Source organism: Chionomys nivalis, chromosome 13 (assembly GCF_950005125.1).
Source record: "Chionomys nivalis chromosome 13, mChiNiv1.1, whole genome shotgun sequence".
Classification (NCBI taxonomy): domain Eukaryota; kingdom Metazoa; phylum Chordata; class Mammalia; order Rodentia; family Cricetidae; genus Chionomys; species Chionomys nivalis.
This window is the reverse complement of record NC_080098.1, coordinates 60,847,936-60,853,548: the sequence shown is the minus strand read 5'-3', so window position 1 is coordinate 60,853,548 and position 5,613 is coordinate 60,847,936.

The window sequence follows — 5,613 nt, the reverse complement described above, 5'->3', positions numbered from 1 at the left end:
GTTCCGAGAGGGAAGCAAGCTGCTTCTGCTTCCTGGCAGAGAAGACGTGGATCCAGGGTGATATTTATGTAGATTGGTGCAACCCAGCCTGCTTCTGCTCGAGTGCACCCCCTTTCTTGCTCCCACCCAGGAATCATAGCTGAGTCTCTGACAGCGTCTGTGGGGCAGCTGTTGCCTCATTTCACCTTGATCTGTCTGGAGGATGGAGAGAAGTGGATGCTTGATGTGCTACTAGGAAATATATAAGGCAAGATGGGCCTAGGAGATGGTGCAGAGGCTAAAAGTGTCTGTCACCAACCCTGATGACCTACTCCAATCCCTGGGACCCACATGGTGAGAACCACCCCCTCCAAGTTGTCCTTTGACCTAAATTTGTGCATGTATACACACACACACACACACACACAGAGACACACACACGGACACAAACAATAAATAAATAAAGGAATAAAGATAAAAAATATTTACAAAGCAGAATAAAGTACGGGTTTATCACACTGGGGACCACTGAGTATAATATGGAAAGCGGAAACAGTTCATCTATTGGAGCACAGCTCTGTTCACCTTAAAGACAACAGGAAGGGGCGGAAGTGTCAAGCTAGAAGTGACTCACACATACCACGTACCCTTTGCAGACCCTGTCCTGAGTGAGCCTCCCTCCTGAAATGTCTTTTAATCTCCCAGAGACCCACAGAATGGGAGCCATTGGTCATCACTCCCATTTAACAGTGGTTTTCCCACCATCCCCAGGGAGTTGCTGCAGCTGAACTCTGACCCTCAGGCAGGTATCATTCCTGGGCTGTGCTGTTTATAGCGTCTTGATATCTACACACCAGTTCATTGACAAACTTTTGCATGACAGGTTGAGTGGTCAAGGTGTCAGAACACAGTCCATGGGAAGACTCTGAAGGATGCTGTGCCCAACCCTTCAGCAATCACATGATCGTGTCTTTCACTTGTACCCAATCATTTCTCTAGGGGTGTCTGGTCTTGCATGTGAGTAATCTAATATCTAAGAGAGAACACCACTGGACAGTCAAAGAACCCTCAGTTTCCCCATGTCCCAAAGAAATTAGGAGACATAACTTGGTAAAGAAACATGGATCTATTTAAAGTTCAGCCAAACCAGAAGGCAGAAGTCATATTTCATGACTAGCACGCTGGTGGTCATTTGATAATTTGTAGAAAATTGTGAGGAACCATGAGGATGTATGTAGTTTAGCAGAGAGATAACATAGTGTGTTTACCAGGCCTGAAGCTGACGTCCAAAGGAAAGATTCAGAAGCCAGAATTTCAAGTCTTTCACAGAATAAACCCATGAACCAAGAACTCTGCCAGATCCAGAATAGATGAGGGCCTCACCCCCATTTTAAAAGTGAAAAAAAGGTTCTTTCCTTTTCAAGGATATTGAAGGCCCTCTTCTTCTCAACCCAGATTGAATAAAAAAATAACGGGGATCTGGGTGGTGGCAGCGCAGGGTGGTGGTGGTACACACCTTTAATCCCAACACTCAGACAGGCAGAGGCAGGCTGATCTCTTTGAGTTCAAGGCCAGCCTGGTCTACAGAGTTCCAAGACAGCCAGAGACACACAAAGGGAACCAAGGCAACTTGGGCCCAAGGTCACCATCCCCCCTGGAAAAGACCTGATAAAGCCCAGATGTTTACAGCCTGCCGCACGTGGCTCAGGAGAGTTATGAATAGGGCCTAACACAAAACAAACTTAAAACATTATGAGTTTTTATTTTGTGAATATTTTTTGATACTTGATCACCTCTCGAACACGAATTTAATAGATAATGTCTTTTGCCACGCCCAAAGCATGCCTATTAGCTGTCTCACAGCTAAATCTGCACGCATTCTAGGGCCAGTTTTCTCTAAACCATAAGATGGACACGGGAACAAGGAACAGGGGTCATGGCGGTGGGAACTGGACTTGACTTTCTTCTTTGGTTGAATTGAAAATAAATCCATGTTTAAAAACAATTTCTGTTTCCTAATATCTTTGGGGCATAGGGAAACTGAGGCAATGGGATTATGGACCTGAGTGCCCAGCAGCATACTTTTTTGGAGCTTCAACTTCTTTCCTAAGACTAGATACCCTGATGTGGCAGCCCTGGAGGTGCCCTGCTCTGACGCCCTTCACGGCACTCAGAGCTTGGCCTTCCTGCCCTCGATGGGATTCTACTGGTAGATGCTCTTGGCTCTGGGACTCTTTTTCAGCCTTGTACTCCTGCCTTGCCCTCCCTTTCCCTTCTCAAGTATGTCAGTACCTCATCCCAATCTGAGCTACCCACCAACACACTCTCCCGACGCTCCCTCCTGTGCTGTCTGCTCTATGCGAAGTCTCTGCACATAGAGTACCATCTTGGCCTTTGTTCTCAGAGAACTAAGTAGGGAAGTCTCCCTTCATGGGAGCATTTAGCTCAACTGTCTTGCACACCCAGTCTCTCCTCTTTGGTCCAAGCTCTCTCACTGTCCTTTGACCTGCCTGTCTCATCTTCCTACTTTTTTATTTTCCTTCCTCTGTTTGAACTAATTAGTTTCTCCATCGATGGCTGTGACTGGTAATGTTGTGCAGACAATTATCTGTCCCAGACCTGTACAGTATTCCCCATCGTTGTGATAACCCAGACCAGCCTTACCTGCTTCCAAACACCACAGCCATGGGAACACCTGGATTGGTCTCTTGTCGCTTTCATGTATCCTTTGTCCTTCCATCATAGCAAGCGGAGCACACCCCAAGCCGGATGACTTGGCTCCCTGCCCGCGAACAGGTGCCAAGTCCTGCTGTCGCCAGCTTTAGGGCAACAGCCTTGTCTCCAGGGGCTCTAACAGGTCAGGCTTGGCCACCCATCCTGATACATCAATTCAAGAGCAAGCGACGTGAAAAGTGGGGATTTAACCAATCCATCAGGAAGAACAGAGAAAGGGGTTCAGCAGTCCCTCAAACCTTCAGGGAACTGACCTGAGTTTTAGGTTTAAAGAGAGGAAGAACTGGGACAGGGAACAGGATTCATTAAGCAGTCCTGGTTGAAATGGTCTGATAATCGCTATCTCAGTTCTAGATCTGAAAATGATCCAAGGAAGTCCTTTTTACGTGCTGGGCCAGACAGCTCCTGGAAGATAATTATTCATGCTTCAAGGTAAAGCTTGCCTTCATAGCCAATTGCCTTCTTCTCAGAGGTGGTCTGTCCTACAAGGCTCTACCATTCCCTCAGTCCAGGGTGACTTCACATTTAGGACAATGGCTTAGCTCTGTGCTTCCAGCCTTGAAGGAGGGCGACGTAGATTAAGCAGGCACACCTTTCTCTAGGTGATGGACGTACCTAAGCAGGGACACACAGGAGTCTAAGACAGAGGAGAAGACAGAAAATCAAGGCAAGAGTGCTGGCCTTTATCCTGCTTCTATACCTTGTGGGCTCAAGTGAGGAGACAGTGGTTTTTAGAAACAGCTCCCTCCAAGAGCCTGTTAGATTGCCAGTAATGATTTCACTGTTCAACAGACAGGTGCTGCCATCAAGTCCTGGTCATTAATTCCAAGCTGATTCCCAGCAATGATGGCAATCCAGTGAGTTTGCTCTTCTAATCCCCAGGATAACCATTGAAAAGTTTTCCACTCTCCTGAAGACCCTGACCTCTAGCCTGCACAAACCCAGAAAGAGAACTCTACAGAAAAAAGAGTGGGTGCCACCAGTCTGTATGTCTCCAAACCCCTGCCCACAAGAGTTAACTCCTGAAACACCTACCCTCTGTGTCCCATGCTCCCCCCTGGGCTAGCAGAAAAGGGGCTCTCTCCCCTCTCTCAGACCACATCCCCTCATCTGTGGTCCCAGCCCCTCTTCTACAGCAAATAAAGCATTAAAAGCTTCTGTCTCCTTTGTCTTCCTTCTCTCTTACCTCCTAGATTCATGCCATTCTCATTCAAATGTATGCTTCTTTCTCCCATGTGGAAAAGATCACTGTTTGGGTGAAATACAACACCACTCCACCCAGTGCCTTATTAATGCTTCATGCTGGAGTGTGACTTAGCTTGCCTAAGGATTTAGAAATAAAACTTCTCTCCTTAAATCCTACATCACCTCCAAGCATGGCCAGAGCTCCTTGGCTGCCTTCCTGCGTGGTCTCCGTTCTTTTTCACTCCTTTGCTGCTGGATCCTTTCTATCTTAACCCTGTTGCCATGGCTGAATCAAAATGGCTCTTTCCTAGGGCATTGAAACAAGACTTCATGATGATGATCAGGGCTCAGCTTGCCTGGCCTCTTGCAAGCATTTGTTATATTGATCTAGTCTCAGAGAACCGCACCTACCGCTGTTTCTGCGACACCAGCCATCCCCATTTGACTGCCTGCATTGACCGCCTCCCTGTCAGGGCCAGCTTGCCTTTCTCACTATCACTTCAAAATCTGTGTCCAGGGTTTGAAAAGACGTCCCAGTGGTTAAGAGCATTTGCTGCGTTTGTAGAGGACCCGTGTTTAGTCCTGGCACTGACACGGTTGCACACAAGCATCCGTAACTCCAGGGAACCAGACACCTTCTGACCTCTAAGTGCACCAGGCATACAGACACATGGTGTACATACATACATGCTGCAAAATGCTCATCTATATAAAGTATAATAAATAATTGTTTAAATTAAAAGATAGCTATGTTCAAAACTTCTGTTCCAGGCTCCATTTTCTTACCTCTCAAATTCTTCCCTGGCTATATCTCTGCGGATGATCACAACCTGAAGAGTCTATGTACTAACAACTCTCCAGCTGGCAGGCTGGTCCACTCTCCTAAATAAGATTCTTCTATCATCCCTGGGTAGGTACCTGGCTGTTTTAGAGTTCACCAAACTCATAATGTGTATGTCTGTGGAGTTTGAGTTGGCAACAGCGTAGACCACTGTAGGCATTTTTAACATACAATGATTTCTGGTGGAGGATGAGGGACTCGTGTTCAGAACCAGTTGAAAAGAATAGGGAAAGCCCTAGGCTTTGTCCAGGAATGGATTCCAGAGCAATCCTGCAGAATTTACCCTTGAAGGAAGGTGCTCTCTTTGATATAAGCAGGAAGTTGGAGAATGAGAAACCTGCTTTACCAACTAGGGGCTGAGTTCGGATGGAACATTTGGACAGCTCTGGCCAGGACAGTTGGAGCCAGAGTCACCAACAGCTGCTGACGTCATCAGCACCATGAGGCTACAGGTTCTGCTGCCTCTTTCCCTGCCTTCTGAGTTAAGGACTCTCGTGAGGGTAGCTGATGGAGGGAGTAAAGCCACATTTGGAACTCCGGTTGCAGTGAGGCATTCTGCCACATCCCTCCACCATCTACAGCAGATCACCATCGCTCCAACATTTCCCTTCTGCCCTAAAGCTTGTGCGCTGCCTCTGCCCAGCTGCTCAAACCTGAAACAGAGTAACATCCTTGGCCTGTTCTCATCTGACCCATACCCCAGCCTGCCAGGTTTGCTCCTAAATACCTTTTGATCCCTTCACATCTCTCACCTGAACTGCAGCCTCCTAGGCAGTCTCTCTGCCTTCACCGTTGTCCTTTTCTACAGCATTCTCCATGATGTAGCTGGAGCAAGCCTAGTTAAACAACAACAGCGAAAATTGAACCCAGCATTT